The sequence below is a fragment of the Takifugu rubripes genome, chromosome 5 (assembly GCF_901000725.2).
Source record: "Takifugu rubripes chromosome 5, fTakRub1.2, whole genome shotgun sequence".
Classification (NCBI taxonomy): Eukaryota; Metazoa; Chordata; class Actinopteri; order Tetraodontiformes; family Tetraodontidae; genus Takifugu; species Takifugu rubripes.
In genome coordinates this window covers 10,963,014-10,982,190 of record NC_042289.1, presented here as the reverse complement: position 1 = coordinate 10,982,190, position 19,177 = coordinate 10,963,014, and the positions used below count along the sequence as shown (strand labels likewise).

At 48.8% G+C, this 19,177-nt stretch overlaps 1 protein-coding gene across 2 annotated transcripts in view; it reads right to left on the bottom strand.

Annotated features, from left to right (window-relative positions):
- elfn1a (extracellular leucine-rich repeat and fibronectin type III domain containing 1a) overlaps nt 1-18,768 on the bottom strand; it is a 39,244-nt gene extending 20,476 nt beyond the window's left edge. The window contains exon 1 of one of the 2 annotated variants that reach the window (XM_029836833.1): nt 18,492-18,768. The gene's annotated coding sequence lies outside the window, so the exon portion shown is untranslated. Of the gene's footprint in view, nt 1-17,880; nt 18,269-18,491 lie in introns of those variants that run through there. The other variant, XM_029836834.1, reaches the window with a different exon arrangement.
- Nucleotides 18,769-19,177: the final 409 nt, after the last annotated feature.

The following is a 19,177-nucleotide window of genomic DNA, read 5'->3' as shown; positions in this document are numbered from 1 at the left end:
TCGGGCTGGAATCTGGGAGATCTTCCTTTGAATGGTAGCAGATAAAGTAGCAATATTAGCAGCAGAGTGAAGTGAATGTGTGCGAGAACAATCCTGGGGAGGAACACAACCACACACTTGGCAGCATCGGACCGTAGCGGCTGCTGCTACGTGAGACAACGTAGGCAGACAACAGGCGCGCTCTTGGACCGGCTCTCCTCGGCGGTGCCAGCGACAGGATCCCATCTTAGCACCTAACCTTCTGGAGAGTCCAACTTTGAGATTTTTTTTATGCAATATTTAACTTCGCCGCGCCGTAGTAACGACCCCTGAGCGCCGAGACGCCGCCGCAGTCAACATTCTCCTAAGCTGTGTGTGTCTTCGCCTCCGGTTCGCTGCCTCCTTTCAGGATCTTCTTATTTAATCTGGCCAAACACTTTGAAAGCCGCAGAGGTGGCGTTTTATTAACATGTAAATCTTGGGCATTTAACCTCTGCCCTGCCGCAGACCTACGCCGTTCGACACTCAATTTCAGAGGTGCCTTCTTGATCTTTTGTACACACACACGACGGCTGCCGGGGCAGCGGGACACAAATCCTGAGCTGGTTTGGGTTTGGAATCATTTCTTATTCTTTGCTTTAATGCTGCATGTTTTTTTCCCCTCTGTTTTCCCGTGGTTATTCTTCAGGGGCATCTACTGAGGCACCGTAACGACGTTCAGTCACGGTGGCGGTCAGATCTCCTGAGTGACACGTGCAGCGATTTGCTATTATATTAAATAAGTGGGGTAGAATGATGACGACAAGTAAAACACGGGCTTTACTTCGCTGCTTTATTTAACAGGTCGTCTGCCAGGAGGAACCAGATGAAAGAGGGCTTTTGTGGGCTGCGCGGGAGAACAAGCGTTGAAAACATTAGTGCGTGCCGGCTCTTTTCAGGAACAGAATAGATTCATGCTTGATTGTGCGCTTTCATTGTGGAGATGAATCGAGTCATGTAGAGTACACTTGGCGCATTATTCATGCTGGAATTATAGTGTATGCCTATATTTGACTGGGAATGTACACTATATTTTAAAATGTTGATTCAAGTTCAGCTCAACTAGGATATTATGGAAGAACCTCTTGAGAACCCTCCCATCCCTCTACAACAACAATCCTGATCTAAATTTATTTCTTGGGTGGATTTGCAGTCGCATCCATCCAGATAAGCGGTGGATATGTGTTTGAGGAGACAACAACGGGCATTCTTAAAGCTGCTGTACACGCTGAAGATGATCTTCATGACACCCTCAGCCTAGATCATCAGAAGAATTCAGAGAATTCTGTCAAGGATTCTCCAGAGGAAGAGAGGAATCCGTCTCCTAACAGATCAAAACGGGTCTGCCATCAGTGTCATTAGCAAGTTCAAACTGTGATGCGGAGGACGCCCATGCTGCCTCCCAACGTTCGCTCGGGGCTTTTAAGACTGAGTCGAATGTAAACAGACCACATCTCTTTAAAAAAGGGACAAAAGTGCACTGTAAATGACGGCATCCGAGGCGAGTCGGACCCCTGTGAGAGGGCCGCTGAGATGTTTCACCATTGTGCTGTAAAGGTTTATTAGAGTGGAGCCTGTGACCGGCTCAGATTGAAATTTCCAATATGCAGAACCATTCACTGCCTGCAGTATGTCAAAGATTTACTCGGTGATCCATATCAGGGACGTGAAAAATGACACAGGTTATTTCCTCCCCCCGCGCTTGGTGCACACGGTGGGGAGAGGGAGAACGCCAGACCCACGGGACCGCACAGAACACATGTTAACACTGAAACCGGGGAGGCCAGGGCAGAATTCAGAGTGCACTCACACCAAGAATGCACTCGCGCAGTTTACTGGAGCATGTCCCAGCCGCATCCGTGCACGAGCAGGACAGAGATACCGTACACATTTTCTTCAATATTTAAAGCAAGTGGGCAGCGCAGCACTAAGGCACACTTGTCCCTTTATAGATTCAACACTGATAGATGCAAAAATCTATTTGGCCCTGCAGCCACATTCGCTTTAACCTCTCATTAATCCACTCATGAATATGGAACCGTTTGGCTCTTTTCGACGCCACTGTGAATGGCGAAACTTTGGCCGTCCCCGGCGAGCCTCTCTCGCCAGGTGAGAGCACTTTATCCCCCCAGCTTACCTCCGCAGCCACGACACACAATAAATCACAGTGTGATGCTCTGCAGCCTCTTGGACCCCAATGTTCGTGGCCGAGGATGACTTGTCATGACTCAGCAAAGTCAGGATTGGGGGGGGGGGTCCCGCTTTCTGTTTGTACAACTCCAGGAAGAATATGTAAAACACAGGTTAAAATGAATTGAGACAAAGAGGCACAATTCCCCCTTTGAAACAGGAAGGTAGATTAATGATGAATGAGCTGGAAAATGCTCCATCCGTGCTTTGGAAAAGAAAAAGATCGGGTGAAAGACGGTGATTTTATTAAGCATAAATGCACTTTAGACTAATACAGAAAGGAGAACAACCTGTGCACTGCAGCTATTTTCCCTGCTTACTCACTCAGCACTTCTAGAAGGGAGAGGGTAACGAGCCATGGACATTATTCAGTCTTCATATTGATGGTTGGTGCCAGAGCTGATTCATTAACGTGTTTGCATGGAGCTGCTAATGCACTCTAGAGCCTGATGAAGCTACGACGTGGGCCCAGGAGCCTTTGAATTGTGATTTCTGCACCATAGTGAAGAACGGCCCATTGTTTTCCTAGCGCGGCTGGCCTTTTTCCGAGAGGGTTTTTCCGAACATGACTGGGTTCCTTTGCCGAATTCCGTCGCGAAACACGAACACGGGCGTGTTTACGTTTGGAAATGTTCAAGCTGTTTAAAGTCATCCTGCTGGAGTGTTTAAAAGTGTAATCTGGTGAAGTCCATGTCCCACCATCTGCCAGGCCTGAGCCTTTTCATGCTGGATATAGCCAAAGTGTTTCTTTGTCCCAAGAAACTGATCCATAATGTTTATATTTAATAAAATAAGACTCAGCATCTTTGAAATTGCTCCATTAAGTGATCCTAACTTGCTGCGACGGTTAAATCTCTCATTCAAAAGCTCATTTTGTATGCAGTAGCTGAGCGAATATCTCAGCTCTGATGAATTGTGATGAGGCCAGATATGGTGGCGCCGAGCACCATCCGAAAGTTTAAACGTCCCCGCATTGTAGCCAAAATGAGGCCGGAGTCGCTCCCGGCTGTGCGGAACCTTCCTATGATGGCTGCACAACTTCACATCAGCCCTCCTCCACCCTGGAAGCCCCTCTCAAAGCGAACCTCCGAGGCTGCATGAATGGTGCCGGGGCTGATTACGGCTGCACGGCTGCATTAGCAAAGTATGATAACAAATGAAACATTCTCCTGAACAGCCCATTAGTAAACCTTATCTTCTCAGAGCCTCCTAGTCAGAAAAGTCTCTCTTCTTCTGAGCTCCTCACTAATCTCCCATGCCTCATTTTCACTTTTCCCCTCATTTATGTACATTCCTAACACCCTAAACCTCAGCGGGACGGTGCAATAGTCCACTTACACTGCATCAACCAGCCTCCGACATTAAGGAAAGTCAAATATAATGTCCGTATTTCTCAGTTAAACCCACACTGTATATTTGACACACTTTACTGCTCCTTAAAAGTGAACATTACTCTTATAGTAGCCATAAAATCAGCATAGACTAAATACTGTCTGGGATTATTAAAAAAGAAAAGAAAAATCAGCTGATGCGTAGATCCTGAAGTGGAACGCCTCAAAATAGATGTTGCCTTCCTTTCCTCTCCCGTTCCCTTTCTTTTTAAGTAACGGTTGTACGGTGACGTAGAATTTCTAGCTTATTTGCCTTTTAAAAAAACAAAAAAAACCCCAAACAGCTGCACTTGAAGTCACGCTAAAAGGTATTTGTCTTGGCTCCTGGGGAATCCAAATGTTTCCCGCTGCATTATTTATGAAACCCGAAAGTGGAGGCAGAGATTGTGTTCACCTAAGTGTGATTTGCTGTACGCCGCTCGCGCCCCTTTGCCATATGTCATTCTACCTGGCTGCACCCCAGCCACCTAAAAGCCCAGGCGCGTACATCATCGTCCGACTGAGAGCAGATGTTCGCCATTTTTCTCGCATCCATTTTATATGTGGTAACAAAAGCTCCTGACGGCTGCGTCCGCGTCCCGGAAAAAGGAACCCGCGACCTTATGTCAGCAAGAAAATCTGGGCAAAAAATTCCCCAAGCATGGCCGGATGGTGAAAACGCTCCTGAGCGACCTCGATCTTAAAGCGTAAGCAGATTCGGCGTCGGGATGGGAGGGATTAGCAAATGTTTACTTTAGGTACCAAACGGAGACCCATCATAACAACTTTAATGTTGTTTTCATGTAATTTTCATTCTGCTCGGCTCAGCACAAGCCGTGCGCTCTGTTTCTGAACTACCCAAGGTGCTGGGCTCAACAAAACACACACACACGCGTGCGTGTGTGCGGCGTGTGTGGAGCCCTCCCTCTTCACGTGGCGAGGGTTAAAACGGGAGAGCCGCGGCGGGATGGCCTCAGAGGTAATTACGTTTCTGTTGTTTCCGTGTCCGCGTCGGGGCGGGGACGTGCACTAATTGCACTCTGCATCAAGGATTACGTAGCGGCTCCTCGTGGGAAAGGCGGGACTCATTTAACGTGCGGGCACCATTTAAGTTTCATGCTCAGAGGTAAATGACAGGACGGCCCATTAAATAAGCGGCGCTTGCCGTTTGTGCGCGTCATCACTCCGCCTCACTCTTAAAAAGTCTGGCCAATCTATGCGGCTGTACTTAATGGATACCTCAGAACATTAATTTGCCAGTCTAGAGCTATAAAAGCGAGCGCGCTGCACAGTTCTACAAATGGCCCGGCTCCCTAATGACTGTCAATTTGCTGGCTTTATTTATCATTGGCGCAATCAGTAAATAAACCTGAAATTTATCTACCGAGTTCAATATGAGCACTAATTCATCCAGTGGCAGCTTTAAATGGCGTCAACACACAAGCCTGCTGTGGATCTACGGGCTGGTTCACTTTATCAATACATTATTGATTCATAGCCGATGAATCAGCAGTATGACTAACAGATGGCGTGCTTATTTCTTCAAGACAAAGCGTGGTGTGTAATATTAAACGCATATCTCACGTTGCTACAATGTCAGCAGCATCTTGCAGGCATCGCCGTGAGTGTCCCGTTTTCTGCATGTGTAGCTTTTCCATCCGTCTTCTGCCGAGCGAGGACCAAAGTGAAGCCGGCACTTGTGACGTGAGGGGCTAACGGATCGACACACCTTTCGGAGCGCAAACGGCTCATTTCGCGCGTTTACATCGGCCTCCCGTTAACGTGGTCAACGCGGTAACTTGTGGGAAGAACTGCGTCACTGCCTGTCTTGTCCTTTACATGGGCCCATCTGGCTGCCAAGAGGTGAGGCAGCAAACATCGACTCCATCCTTTCCCGTCCACGGATACGCATCCGTCACTGAAATCTATCAAAGGACGCACACACACTCCAGGGTGGTGATGGGCTCCAGCCTCAGTCCTCAGGACGGGAGGACAGATTGCTTCTGATGGCGGCCATTTTCCTCATCGCGGTCTCCAACTTGCCCAACGTCAAGCGTCCGTAGGTACGAGCAGGCTAACGTTATCTGCCATATTCTCGCTGCGCACACCGTATAAATGCCGTGTCACGATCTGCTTCCCGCTCCCGTGGAAACGGCGGAACAGGAAAAACCTTAACGCATTGTCAAGATGCGGAAACAAACTTGACAAGATGGAGACAACTGTTTTCCTTTGGAGACTCCGGCTCGCTGCTTCTTACAGACTATTAAACATTCTCTCAGTCGGTGGTGGTCAGCGCTCCGGCTCAGTGCGGTGGGAATCCTCGGAGGCAGAGGGGATAAACAAACTGTGAGAGCCGACGTCTGTGTTGTAGGACTGAGGCTAGACAGCCCGAAGGCAGCAGCGCTGCAGAGATGGAGGCCTTAAACTCCATCTTCAGCAGCTCCCGTTGAGCTTTCAGGGAGCTCCATCCGCCTCTGGCTGCAGACCTCAGCGTACTGCTGGAGCATCTCTGGGCTCTTGGCAACCGCTCCGACCACGAATTTAAACGCACTTTGGTTGATAAAGTTCTGCCTCTGCTGCTGCCGCCAAGCTGCTCAAGATTATGAAGACATAAAACAAAGATTGTTCTCTGCTTTGTTGTGGATTTTGTCTCTAATCCTCAACGCGAGGCTGTAAGGCGAAGCAAAGCAGATCTGCCACACAACTTTGGTGTTTGGCTCCTTTGAGGGTACAAATTATTTTTGATAAAAACCAAAAAGCTGCAAAATCCCAAGATCCGTGTTTTCAGGTAGGGTCAGGAATGGAAAGATCGATAGGATTGAAAGCAGGAAACTTTTCCCGACTCTGTTTTTGTGGTACATGCTAAAGCCGCTCGATGAAATGAGTAATTAACCGGAGATGACAAGAGGATAAAGATTCAGAAAAAAATGCTCTGAAGAGTAGAGACGTTTCACCGAACACGTCAGTGATGGTTGCCGACGTTTCCTGCTGCTATGCTTCGCTCTCCCTGAGATCTGCGGAGCTGCGGCCTCGAGTATGTTGTTATGTTGGGCTCTTTAGCCTGGAGGATTTGCAACTGTGCCATAAAATCCTCTCTGAACACATGGCTGGTACGCCTGGCTCGCCGAGGGAGTCTGGGCACACTCGATCAGCGATAGCGGCATGGAAACGGTGTCAACCTCGGGGTGGGATGTGCCCAAGGCTGAGTCGACTGTCGGGCGATAACGCCGCAGCTCCCCGTCCTTGAGCTCCCTTCACGACGTCCACAAACATGTTCTGTGGGTGGCGGGTAATAAATCAGGGGAGCGCTGACTAGCGCACGCGAGGCTAGCCGCGGCTCGGCGCGCACGCGACCCCGGGGAGGCAAAGGTGTGCTTTGAATGGTCTCGAAACAATTTACGCCCGCTAATTTCTCATTTCCGAGGGGCCCAATGAAAGCTTGCGTCCACATCATTGTACACAAATAGCAATAATGGAGACAATGATCATCCGCAAATGAATCCAATTAGGAGGCTGTTATTCTCACGCCTCATCAGGCTCTGTGGCGTCACAGGCACAATTATTCAGCCGGATAAAAGCCAATAAAATGTTGCTGACGGCGCCATAGCTCCCTATTAAACACACATCTCGCACAGGTAAATACGAGCAGATGACAGCTGCCCAGGAAAGTGCGGCGGGCGGGGATAATTCAGGGCGCTGTGGCGAAGTGGAGGGGGATTAGCTGCCGGATTAGGAACTGTAAGTACAATAACAAAATGCCATGGCGAGGGCACAATTACTACTGCCGCGTTGCAGCGAACACGATAAGGACTCCCATTATGAAGGCATCCACTCTCATCTTTTATTTCATTTATTACTGCAGATCAAGACGTGGTAACAAAACATACAGACCTGGGATCAGCGGTTGCGTTTTGGTTTTTAGTGTGTTTTTAATGCTCCTGGGTTCTCATTTCCAACATGCATTTGTTAGGCTCTAGCCGATATTTTGTTTTGTTTTTTTAAAAATTGCCTTCTTTGCACCTGAAAATTGCATTAAGAGTTTAGGAGGATCACCGCAAAGTCACAGAGTTTTTTTTTTCTTTCCTCCTGCTGAAAAACCCATCACTATTTGTAATTGAAATCCCCGAGGAAAAAAAAAAAAAAGGCAGAAAATATATCTTCCCGGTATCTACTTAACCCAACATATTGAAAAGTCTGCCCAGCATTTAGAGTGTAATCAGGCCTCTGACGGAATTACATTAGATTCCAGACTCGGAGCCACGAGACTCTCATCAACGGAACATCAGACGCGAAGCTGTGCAAATTATAGCAGCCACGGTCTAAGGACCCTCCCCCCCCCCCCCCCCCCCGATGAAGCAGATGGCTGAGAGAACGTGACAACGTTACCTACATCTGTTTTCGAGGTAAAACCTCCTCGCAGACGCAGCCCTGCTCTGCTGCGTGGAAGCGAGGAGAAGCCTCCAAACTGTGCCTCCGCTGGTCAATTAGCTTCAAGTTGTAATCAAAAAGCAGTCCATTAATACGACAACCCGCTCGACTCTGGTGCCGCAGTCACGTTTTCATGAGACCAGAGGTCAGGGAAAGCTATTATTCTAACATGAATAATTAATAATAATAACAGTGTAGTCAGGTCAAAGCTCTGAAGGGCTGAGGTTTCAAATGTCACCGGGCGTGTAAATATTATTGAAGTCAGAGAATTTTACAGCTATCAGCAGCTCACAAGGAGGAAGTTTAATGTAGACTTCGTGTCCCGCCAATGGTTGTCACTATATGTGGCTGTTGAGGACACATTTAAGTAAAAATACCCCCGAAAAAAGTGATTTGTGGAGCCATTGAATAGCTAAGTAATGGGATCATTACTGGGGAGTCAGTTCATATTTAAATTAGGCTTGTCAGAAGAAAACATTCATTTTGATTAATTAATCGCAGTCGTCCCCCCACTCAAAAAAAAATCTCCTCGAAATAAATACTGATTAATTATGGTCTGCGGTGATTGAGGGGAAACAATCATTCTGGTGGTAATGGAGAAGTGACACAACAGTGGGTGGGAAAAAACTCACCGCTAAGGTCACTCAGACGCGACCATCCATCACCGGTTCCTCAGTTTTACCCCAGCAAAGACGTTACAACCATCAGTGCAGTTATTAGCTGAAATCTAGCTAAACATGGTGTTTCCATCGTATGCTAGCAAAACACCCTTTATTAGCTTCATTTATTCATGAAAAAATGGACAGCTTCAAAGTTAGAAATGACATCAAATGTGTTTTTTCTTTGCGGATATTTAGCAACGTGACTAGCGACTCTGCACTCTTAACCATTTGGGGGAAACTGTTTATTCAAATGCATGTTTTCATTTTCACCAGCTAATTGAGCTGACTGCTTTACTTCTGCTTGGATAAGAGCAGAAACGGGACATTCTCTTCGGAAATATGCCGTGAGAGAGGTGTGGAGAGAGCGAGCGACGAGGCTGAATGAAAGCAGGCGGATAGCTTAGCAATGGAGGTGAGCGTGAGCCAGATGAAAAACAAGAGCTGAAAACAAAGGTGAGCGAGTCCGCGGAATGGGGAGTCGATGGGGAGGAGTGAACAGATGAGGACAGTGGGTGCTGCCTGCTCTGCATGCATGTCTCTCCGGAGGATAATACGGCCCGGGCGTTTGAACGCACACCTCGCATCGCTCCCAACAGGTGGGTCAATAAGGGGCATCTCGCACAGGCAGGCAGGAGCTTATCTTAATTCTGAGAGAGAATATCCAGGATCCTATCCCCACTCAGGCCCCGTAATCAATGCTGACAGGTAATTCAGAGAAGTCCACGAGGGAGCTTACAGCCACCCAGAGCCGCGGAGCGCCCGTGTGGCCCTGCTACACCCAATCAAAGCGCCTGACAGCTGTAATATTTAGCATGTTTTTGCGAGGCAACGCGGTCCTGATGGTGACGAATGGATAAGAAATGGAGGTGTGAAGTTGACAGAGTTGAGCTCCGGAGTGTTTGCTGAGCTTATACATCAGAGTTCGCAGGAGAGGCCGGAGTTATTAGAGAAGAACCCAGACAAAATCGACAGGATCTCACGTCGAAAGGCTTCTTTTTGGGACCTTTCTCAGGGATAAAGAAGTCTTTGTGTCGGGTCACATCTCCTCTGTTCCACCTCTTGGATCATCAGGACTGATTAATCGAGAATATTGTTTTTTCTCTGTCTTTAATGAAGCGCAGCGGTTGGCCCGTTCTGACCCGCAGTTCTGGCTAAACTGCCTCCCGCGCTGTGTTTTACTGAGTCACTCGCTCGCTCCGTCAAACTGTCTGAGTCAATACCAGCGATATGAGAGGGCGAGTGGAACTCCAGCTACAGCACTTAAACCCGTCGCCGGGGCTTCAGACACTATAGGGGGGATCGGCGAGCCAACTCCAAAGGACATAAAACCAAAATAACGCGTGTCTGAGGGATGGCAGAGCCGTCCAGGACCAGCTGAGCCCTCCAGACAGGTGCTGGCATCTCTCAAGCTTTCTGAAAGCACTCGCTCTGTTCCTTTCCAGCTGTCGGCTCACGGAAACGCAGGTTCTGGTGGAAAAACAAGCGGAATGTGTGTGAAGAATGAAGTCACACGTACGTGCTGGATAAATATTGAGCGCGCTGCTCTGCGGTATTAAAACGACTGAGCTGAGATTGTGGAAACGGGCCATGAAATATTCATTCTCTAATGCTTTCCTGCTCACAAAATGGACACATCTCGCAGGACGAGGCTGCGGCCCGGGCTTTGGTTCCGTGAACTGGTTCACTTCAGCACTGGAGAGGTTTTATGGAGCACGCGCTCAAAGCGCCCCACTGGTGACCGCTCCTGGTGCTACGTTTCAAGCTTAACTGGCCACAGACAACAGCAACACGCTGGCGGTCCATCCGTGACCGACCCAAAGTCCCTCTCCTGTTGCCCGTCGGAGCTTTAGAGCCGCGGCCAAGCAGAAGCCGGCCCGTATCTCTCAGATCTGGCTGTGTTCAGATTGAAACCCGGAAAAGCTTTGACACTTTGGGTTCGGTTGCATTTATTTTCCCACAACTGAAACGTCCTGTCGACAGTCCTGTCGTCCCTTTGAACGCTCCCTCAATGAAACATTCATGCCTGATATTTTTTTTGTAATTTTTATTTAATCATTCCCATCAAGCGCACATCCCGGGGTCTGGAAGGGATTGATACAGTTTTCATCTGTTGGCACAAGCTGCAACTTTCTCCTCAACTTTCAGACAAAGAGATAAACAAAGAGCGACGCCATTGTGGCTGCCGTTAACGTGCTTCTAATTTAGGGAGCTATGATTGTATCTGGGTAACGGGTGCAGGAATCGGTGTCTCCCCCGCCGTGCCTCGGCCATCAGATTAGAACAACCAAAGGGGAACATTGAAAAGCCCTTAAACAGTGAGAATAAATGAGGGCGCTAGCATTTTTAATTAAAGCTGCTGGGCCTGGCGCGCAGCAGCAGCAGCAGGCGTTTGCCTTTAACTGTGTAAATCACATTAGACAGAAAAGGATGCGTTTAGTCAAGCCCGAGCCTCCATTAACCGGCCGTGCAACCAGCCGCTCTGCACTCCTACGCAGATATATCCGCTCCGTCTGATGTGGATTTCCACGCTGGTCAAGACGCATTAAACCTTTAGATCTGGCTCACTTCACACGACTCTGGCGAAAAAAAAAAAAAAAGCCTAATTGAAATGTGTCCCTCTTGTATGTGTTGTGTTAAATTAATCAGATTTCCACTGCGTGGAACTTCCTGTCGAGAAAACGAGCCTATAGATTTTTAATAGATTCATTTATGTAGGTGGCAGATTAAAGAGGATTCTTCTCATATGCTGGGATAAAAGACAGAACGATGATATCGTGAGGGGGATGATTCTGAGCAGGTGTAACTCTTGGACATCCTCCCTGGAGGTGGGACTCCAACGGGAGTGGAGCCTGCGCGGGCTCATGGGCACTTCGGCCCACCGGTCAAAACCGGTCCTGCCATAAACTGCACAGCAGAAAAGAAAGTTTTCATTCAAAAACTACTTCTGAACAGTCTGAAGGTGCTGAAGGACGTGAGCGGGGAACGCCTCCTTTAATGGAACAGCAAAGGTTGGCGTCCCTGATCGTTTGTGGACAACATGAGCAGATTTCCAACTGCGTCCGACAGCACGAGCTCTGCAGCCAGGTGAGCAGAGAGCCGGATAAATCCCAGCCCTTATTTCAGCTTTACTTCCTGTCTCGACACCACGAGGCTTCAGTATTTATCACTTCTCCCAGCAGCAGCAGCAGCTCGGGAAGGCAATCTCCACTTTTTTCTACTTTGTGGGGGGAAAAACGGTTCGAACGGCACAAAATGGAGTCTAGAAGTCTCCAAAAAGTTTGTTGATTTACAGTTGAAGCGAGACCCTCAGCTGCCCGACAGTCATAAATGCTGGGATGTCCGTCAAGCCCCAGAGATTTATTCTCGCCATAATTATCGATGTCTTGAGAGGCTTCGGTGTGGGTCCGTTTGCCCGGTGGGTGAAGTTTGCTCCTGACTCGCAGATGCACTTTGTTTCAGAGAGACACAAAGCTCAGAGTTAACCAATGAAGAGTTCATCATCACACATCAAAGCTCCGTCCAGGAGCATCAATGGCTGTGCTGGCGTTGCACATAATCTTCATATTTATTTGAGGAACAACACTTCACAAGGCTGACAATCTGGCACCCAGATCCTTTTTTCTCACGGCGCTCTGGTCTCACAGCGGGCGATCGCCAGGCTGAGATGATTCGGCCTGAAAGCCGGCGCTGTTTAATGAGCAGCGCAGGGCGCGAGTTCAGAGACGACAGGTGGGGCGACAGATTAATGCTCTGCAGCCGGGGACGGACCACGTTCCAGCCGTCTGGGTGATGGTCACTAAAAAATAAAGGGTGTTTGCGTCGAGGTTTACGTGGCGGCTGCTGCTCAGACGCATCGGTTCAGGTGAAGTGGCGGAAATTCAGGTAAATATCAGTGTTCCCCTGTTTGCTGCTGTAAGCAGCCAGAATGCTGCCAAGAAAAGTCCAGCAAACTGATCTGAGTCATGATCCGCAGCCCTCTGGAAGCTTGGCGCAGCCCTCCGCTCGCTCTGAACATTACTTTTCGGCTGATGTGGCTGGCTCCGTTTCTTTGTGCAATTGATTGTATCCCGAAAGGACACTTCTCTCTCTCTCTCTCTCTCTCTCTGACTCTCTCTCGCCCTTCTAACAACTGCATTGTTTAGTCACTCACAAAGATCCAGAATTGACTCAGAAGGACTGTTCACAAACACCGTGTGGATTCATTAATTCATCACGGCGGCCTCTTCGGCCCCCTTCGTGCAGGTCATCGTGTGAAGCACTTACAGTTCAGCGTGGCGTGCACGCCACCGCGGGGAGGCCAGGCTCTTTGAGCCATTTGCATCACATTAAGGTGCCCGATAACGCCGAAGAACAATAAGTCAAGTGTGCAGCCACGCTCTCCGGCGGGAGTGTTATGGTACACTGCGGCCTGCTAATGGTGTGAATGCTGGCACATTTTTATAAGTAGACGCTAGCACGTTCGGTCCAAGTTTGGAACCAGTTTCTATGGCAACGCTATCACATCTCCACTGTCTCGGTGACAAACTGATTTAGTGGAAAAATTAAAAAAACGATGGAACCCAGCGGAAGCCTCATAACTCAGCCTCTGAGTGCCGTTGTGGGCTGAGGTAAGCGTTCAAATGCGTTCAAGCTAGCAGCCTGTCGACTTTAGGAGTCAACACACATCAAAGGAGGTTTTCCTTAATTATTTCCACACAAGGCTGACCTTTGTTCCCCACAGCAGAGCAAACCGGGTCAGCTGGAGGTTAGGGCGGCTCGGCATATGGCGGTCCAAATAATTGATGAGTCAGTCACCCGATTACTTACAACCTGGCTCGGTGTGTGAAGCAGGCTCCCGCTCCCTAAAACTGGCAAAGGTGGAGGATGAGAAGCGCGTTAGGAGATGCGGGAACGGCGGCGCTGAAACAGATGTGGGGATTTTGGGGAGTGAAAAGCCTTCTGTTGCAACAGCTGCACGCTGATTCGAGAGGCGGTTGGAAATGATCGCCTATTTCCTCGCTCGTGAGGGGATCGTGAATCGGAGTCAACTGTACAACATGCCCGAGTGCAAATATCATGGCCGAACATATATGAGATCACTAAATATGTGTTTACCAGAGCTATTTTGCCCGAGGACCCAAGAAAAGTGGTAATAATAAGCGGCAGAACATTGTCTCGCTCATAAATCTAATGGCAGAGGCCGCTCTACTCTGCTGACCCAACTAACCTTGTTATTTAGGCCTGCTATTTATAGAAGCCGCCCATCAGCCATCAGGCTCTTCTATGGATCTGCCTCAATAGGAAGCAATCGGCTCTCTTTCACCGATCCACCGGACATTTGTGGAACTGTGACTGTCAGGCCTCAACAGGCCGATTAAAGAACGACCTTCCCACAGCAGCGAATCGAAGCGAAGCGTGGATGAACCCTCCAATGGCTGATTGTACACTTAAGGAAATGTTTGTTGGGCCCAGGTGATCGGATGCACGGAGCTAACATCAATCTCCATGGCTAGATGTATCATTTTCCCAAAACAAAAGGGTGGATGTCATTCTGAGCATCTCCAGGTCACTTGATTCAGCTCTAAATGGAATGAGGCCAGTAAAAAATAAAAGAAAATAAAAAATAAGGAGGAAACAGTTTAATGATTGGAAAACAGGCATGTAACTAAGGACAGAACCCTGCGGGATGCCGCTATGCTGAGCTGCTGCCACAGTCTAGTTAATTTAATAAGATTCTGATAACAAATACGCATAATTCCTCAATTATCAACAGGTTTCATCGAGGTTTATGCACTAATTTAGTCTAATCAATCAATAGCATCATCCAAGTCTCTTCTGCTGATGCTGATTGGCAGGACGTCCTTCGACAGGCTGGAGATCTGAGGCAACGCTGAACGTCTTTTATTAGGTCGCGTGTAAACGGCTGCTTTTTAATTCCGATCTGCCTCGTGAATTAGCATTTTGATCATCATCGTCAGATCTGCGGTCCACCAACGGCACTGAGCTAATGGGAGATCAACTCTTTGATTTGTCTCTTTTCTCTTTGGGGGGGGTCTTAGAGCACCTGACTGATTAGCCAATTACCGTTGGTATGCTAACACAACGGTGCTGTCATGAGGACTGAGTCTAGCACCAGCTCTCAGCCTTGCTGATGGACAACAGGAGGGGACGCAGACATCTGGAGACATTTAAAGCTACAGGCGAATATTGCTTGAGTTGCAGGACGCAGGCTTATTATTCAGTGGGACGAAGGCCGCATATTGATTATTATGATGCGCCCTTGCAGTGCTTAATGAAACACGCACGCTGCGCTATTAAAGTGAAATAGAGGTTTGGGGCTTTATCTGTGGAGAATGTCCACTTTAAAGGCCGCTGCTTTAAATGTCCTAGCGGGTTTGAGGAGGCGAATCGTCCTGTCATGCTGAGATTCTCAGATAATCTGCAGCCCCACTAAAACCTGATAGAAGCATCTGCGCAAAAGAGGAGGGGAAATAAGAAAAAAAAATGGTGTCTGTTTAAATTGTCTTTAATTTGAAAGAGTGACAGGATCCAATTTTAAATGCATTTTCTTATTTTGTGGACTTTGACTGCCTCGGACTTTACAGACATACTCTCTGAGCTTTGTATTTCCCCAAGGATCCAATTAATGTGATTGGTGTCCTATCTTTTCAGTGAGATGCGTGTGTGTGTGTGTGTGTCTGTGTGTGTGTGTGTGTGTGTATCTGAGGGAAAGAGAGAGAGTATATGTCATCACTCAGACTTTCTTAAAGGAGTAGTTGTCACTTTCCACATTTATATCCACAGCGATGCTCGGATATTAACCCAAATAGCCTCGTATGCTAATCTTGCTCTCTATAAAGGCCTAAACACGTTTAGAAATGTGGAAGAGTCAGATATTACCGCCTGGTAACGCCTTAATCACACAATGGAATCCCTCAATGGTGCCTGACTGTTGGAGAATGGTGATAAATAACAACAGCGCTGATATATGATGTTCTATATCAGGACCCTTCGAGTCTGTAAATACAGAAAATGTTGAATGGTTAAGCGAGCTGACATTGATACAGTGGAAATGGGCGGCCAGCGCGCTCTTTCTGATCATTAAGGCGACTGTCACGGATCAGCTTTAATGGCCTCTCTCATACAGGAGATTCATCATGAAGAGCAGGTGCCTGCATGTTTCCGCCACGCTTTGCATCCCAGCATGTAATTACTGTGCGGAGGAGTTGGCGAGGAAGAGGAAGAGGAAGAGGCAGAGCGGCACTCGCTGCCACTCCGTGATGCTTGTTTACTGAAGGGATTCATCTATCATAAGGCAGTCGGCAGGTAACTGGGGAAACGACGCAGAAATGTTGCTAGCAGCCCCGGGTGGGTTCAGTTTTGTTTATTTCTTTATTAATTATGCCAGCGCTTGAATCCCCAGATCTCTTTTTTGATCCCCGCAATCTGTCAACTGTACCCTGGCTGCGCGTGCGAGTGAGCGCGTGCACGGACAGGAGCTACAATACTCCTGTGGTCTAATCAGTTGGTGGGGAATATGAAAAGAATCCCCCAAAAGTCATCTGCCGACGTTCCTCTGAAATGTAGCAAAGATGCTAGCAGGCAAAAACAAAGATGTTGGCTTATTCTCCAAGTGTGCCCTGGAATCCACCACTGCCAGTTAGGCTAACCGCTAAGCACAAATGTATCGTTCTTGGTCATCAGAGTGGCCCCCGGCGCCAGGTAGAAGCACGGCAACGGCTCCGACGGGTCGGCGGGTTCTGCATTGTAAGTCTTATCTGGTAGCTACAGCCTTCATTGGCGATTGGAAATACTCAGCGACTTCCTCCCCCGCTCAAACCCTTTAAGTTGATAGCGTTTCCTTTCCCGGGTTGCGGCGTTGATGACCCTGACTTTTACTACACAGAGAGAACATCACAGGTTCGGCCTCTGCGGCTTTGCTCTGTGAAGATTAGACGGTTTATTAAATACATGAGCAACGAGTGACAGCGCGTGTGAATCCAAGCTCCGACCATGCAGCACCAGAAGCTGCCGTTGGACTTTTACAGCTCTGCTGTGGCGATGTGGAGCGGGGCGCCGCCACGCTGCTGTGCCATATGTCCCCCGCTTCTTTCTATCATCATTAACGACTGGCTTTGATTACACTTCACACACAGTTAACTACGCAACCAGTGTGTTTAGGTGCAACTTTTCAAACAACAGGACATCACAAACAGGGGCCGTGCTTCTAATGAATCTCTTTTTTCCTCTACGGCGTCTGTACGACCACGACGTGCGCGCATAAAAATGCAAACAGTGGGTGCAGCAAGCATCACACCAGCCACATAACGCATAACAGATGGAGATCCAGGTCTGTCGGACCTGGTGACAAAGAATTTTTGACGCTCTAATGTATCAAATGCAACGTGAGCTTCCATTTCCATTTAGAAAGGGTTGGTCACATTTCCAAAACTGCTGTCCCCCGGGGGTATCCGTCTCTCTCAAACAGCAATTTATTGAACTGGGCAGCCTCATCTTTCCCACCCCTCACCGTCATGAGAAGCTGTAATTCTCTCTCAGTATCCTTGGCACGATCTCCCTCCCTCTCTTCCCCACAAAGAAGCGAGCTAAGGCAACTTGCATACAAAATAGCTGACTCAAACATCCAGCTGCATAATCAAGATAAGGGAGACGGGGACAGGAAGAGGAAGACGGGGAGGCTAATGTGAAAGACAGCCTCAGCAACAGCGCCGAGGTTTACGAACGCTCGGAACTTTTGCAGTTAAAAAAAAAAGAGAAAAAAGAAAGAAAAGTTGTGGAATAATTCAAGCTGATTGGAAAAGCTCCTCTGAGGCCGAGCTGCTGAGGCAAATGGCCGGAACAATTAATACGGTGGCAAAAGTTCAGTGGGGTAAATCAGGCTGCTCAGGCTGCCTCGATTATTGTCCCCTTCTTATTTTTTTGTATGAGCTGGAGAGTAAAATTCAGCCAAACCCAGATGATGCAGCAGAACCGCGATTCAAATATTCATCTGATCAAGAAAAATCACACTACCCAGCTAGTGTGTGTGTGTCTCTGTGTGTGTCTGTGTGTGTGTGTGTGTGTGTGTGTGTGTTTCCCAGACAGATGGCACAGACACGCTAAAATCCTCCTAATCTGAATGAGGCAGGACAAGGCTACTCCACTATGAGCAGGCTACCGCACCAGCCTGTGCATGTGCATGATAAAACACCCTCCATGCTGCAAATTCTCACACTTCTGGGCAGAGAATCCTCCCAACGTCCCTCCGAGGAAGGTCTTGGGTGTCCTTACATCAGACTGTGAGGAGATGGGATGAGATCAACTTGGCTTTGGACTAAAAGGTGCGTGTGGAGCTGTCCGCGGTGCTGAAGCGGCTCCTGCGGCTCAGCCCTCCTCGAGCTTCACAATGTCCAAAGTGTCCCCTCGGTCCTCTGCTGAGGAAGTTAAAGGCAAAAGCAAACACGCAGTGGGAGGAAGCGGACCTCCGGGGTGGGAAAAACTTCAAATCCGTGCGTGCGTCACACGATAAAGCGCAGTCAAAGCAAAGAAAAGTGGCCCCCGCGTCCCGCGCGCGCCGCACTCCGCGCCGATTCCCAAAGACTTCGCACCTTTTTCGAGTTTCTTCTCCTCTGATATATTCAGCTCATGTTCGCCAGCGCGTTTTTGCAAAGGTGCGCAGGCACCGGCGTGACGGGGGGACGCGAGAGTTGGAATTTTCTCTTCCCCGTCCCGACAACCCAAATGTCATTTCAAGAGATTAGAAGCAGACGCTGCTCCACGTAACTGCAAATGTAAAGAAAGTCCCCCCCATGTGAACATGTAAGATGGAGCAGAAGCCGCTTACCTGCCTGGAGCTCGCGGAGCAGGAGCCTCGTCCTGGTGCGACGCTGGCTGCTCACTGTAGGTCGCGAACACGGGTCATTTTCACATGAATCATTGCAGCTATGGGCGAGATTAAAGCAAGCGGGGGGGGGAACAAACAAAAGAATTCCAGATTTCTGGTTCCGTGCGAGAGGCGCGCGGAACTGCGTCGGGCTGCGTCAGGAGAGTCTCAAAGATCCACGGAGCGCTGAGTGATTCGGTTCAGGGCTGAGCTCCTTTCACCGCCCTGCCTGGCTTCTCCTCTTCCACTGAGATCTGACAGCGGAGTTGAACCACAGTCGCGTTGGGGGGGGGGGGGGGGGGGGGGGGGCGGACGCGCTCAACACCGAGTGCGAGAGGAGCGTGCGCTGATCCTCCTGCAGCCGAGGCAAAGTTTAAATCTCATAATAAGATTGTTTGTCACCGTGAGGCTATAAATGGTGACGGGTTCATCGCGGATCCTCTAAAGGGTTATTGGCAACTTGTATAGTCGCTGCTGAAAAGTGAAGTTAATTAAGACTCGGCGACGTCATCCGGTTAGTGTCGAGTCATTAATTCTACGGCAAACTTTTCTTGTTTCCCCTCCCGTGCGTGCGTACGTGCGTGCGTGCGCGCTGCCCGCACCGCGGCGCCGGGGCGTGGATTTGTATCGCTCAATTTCACAACCTA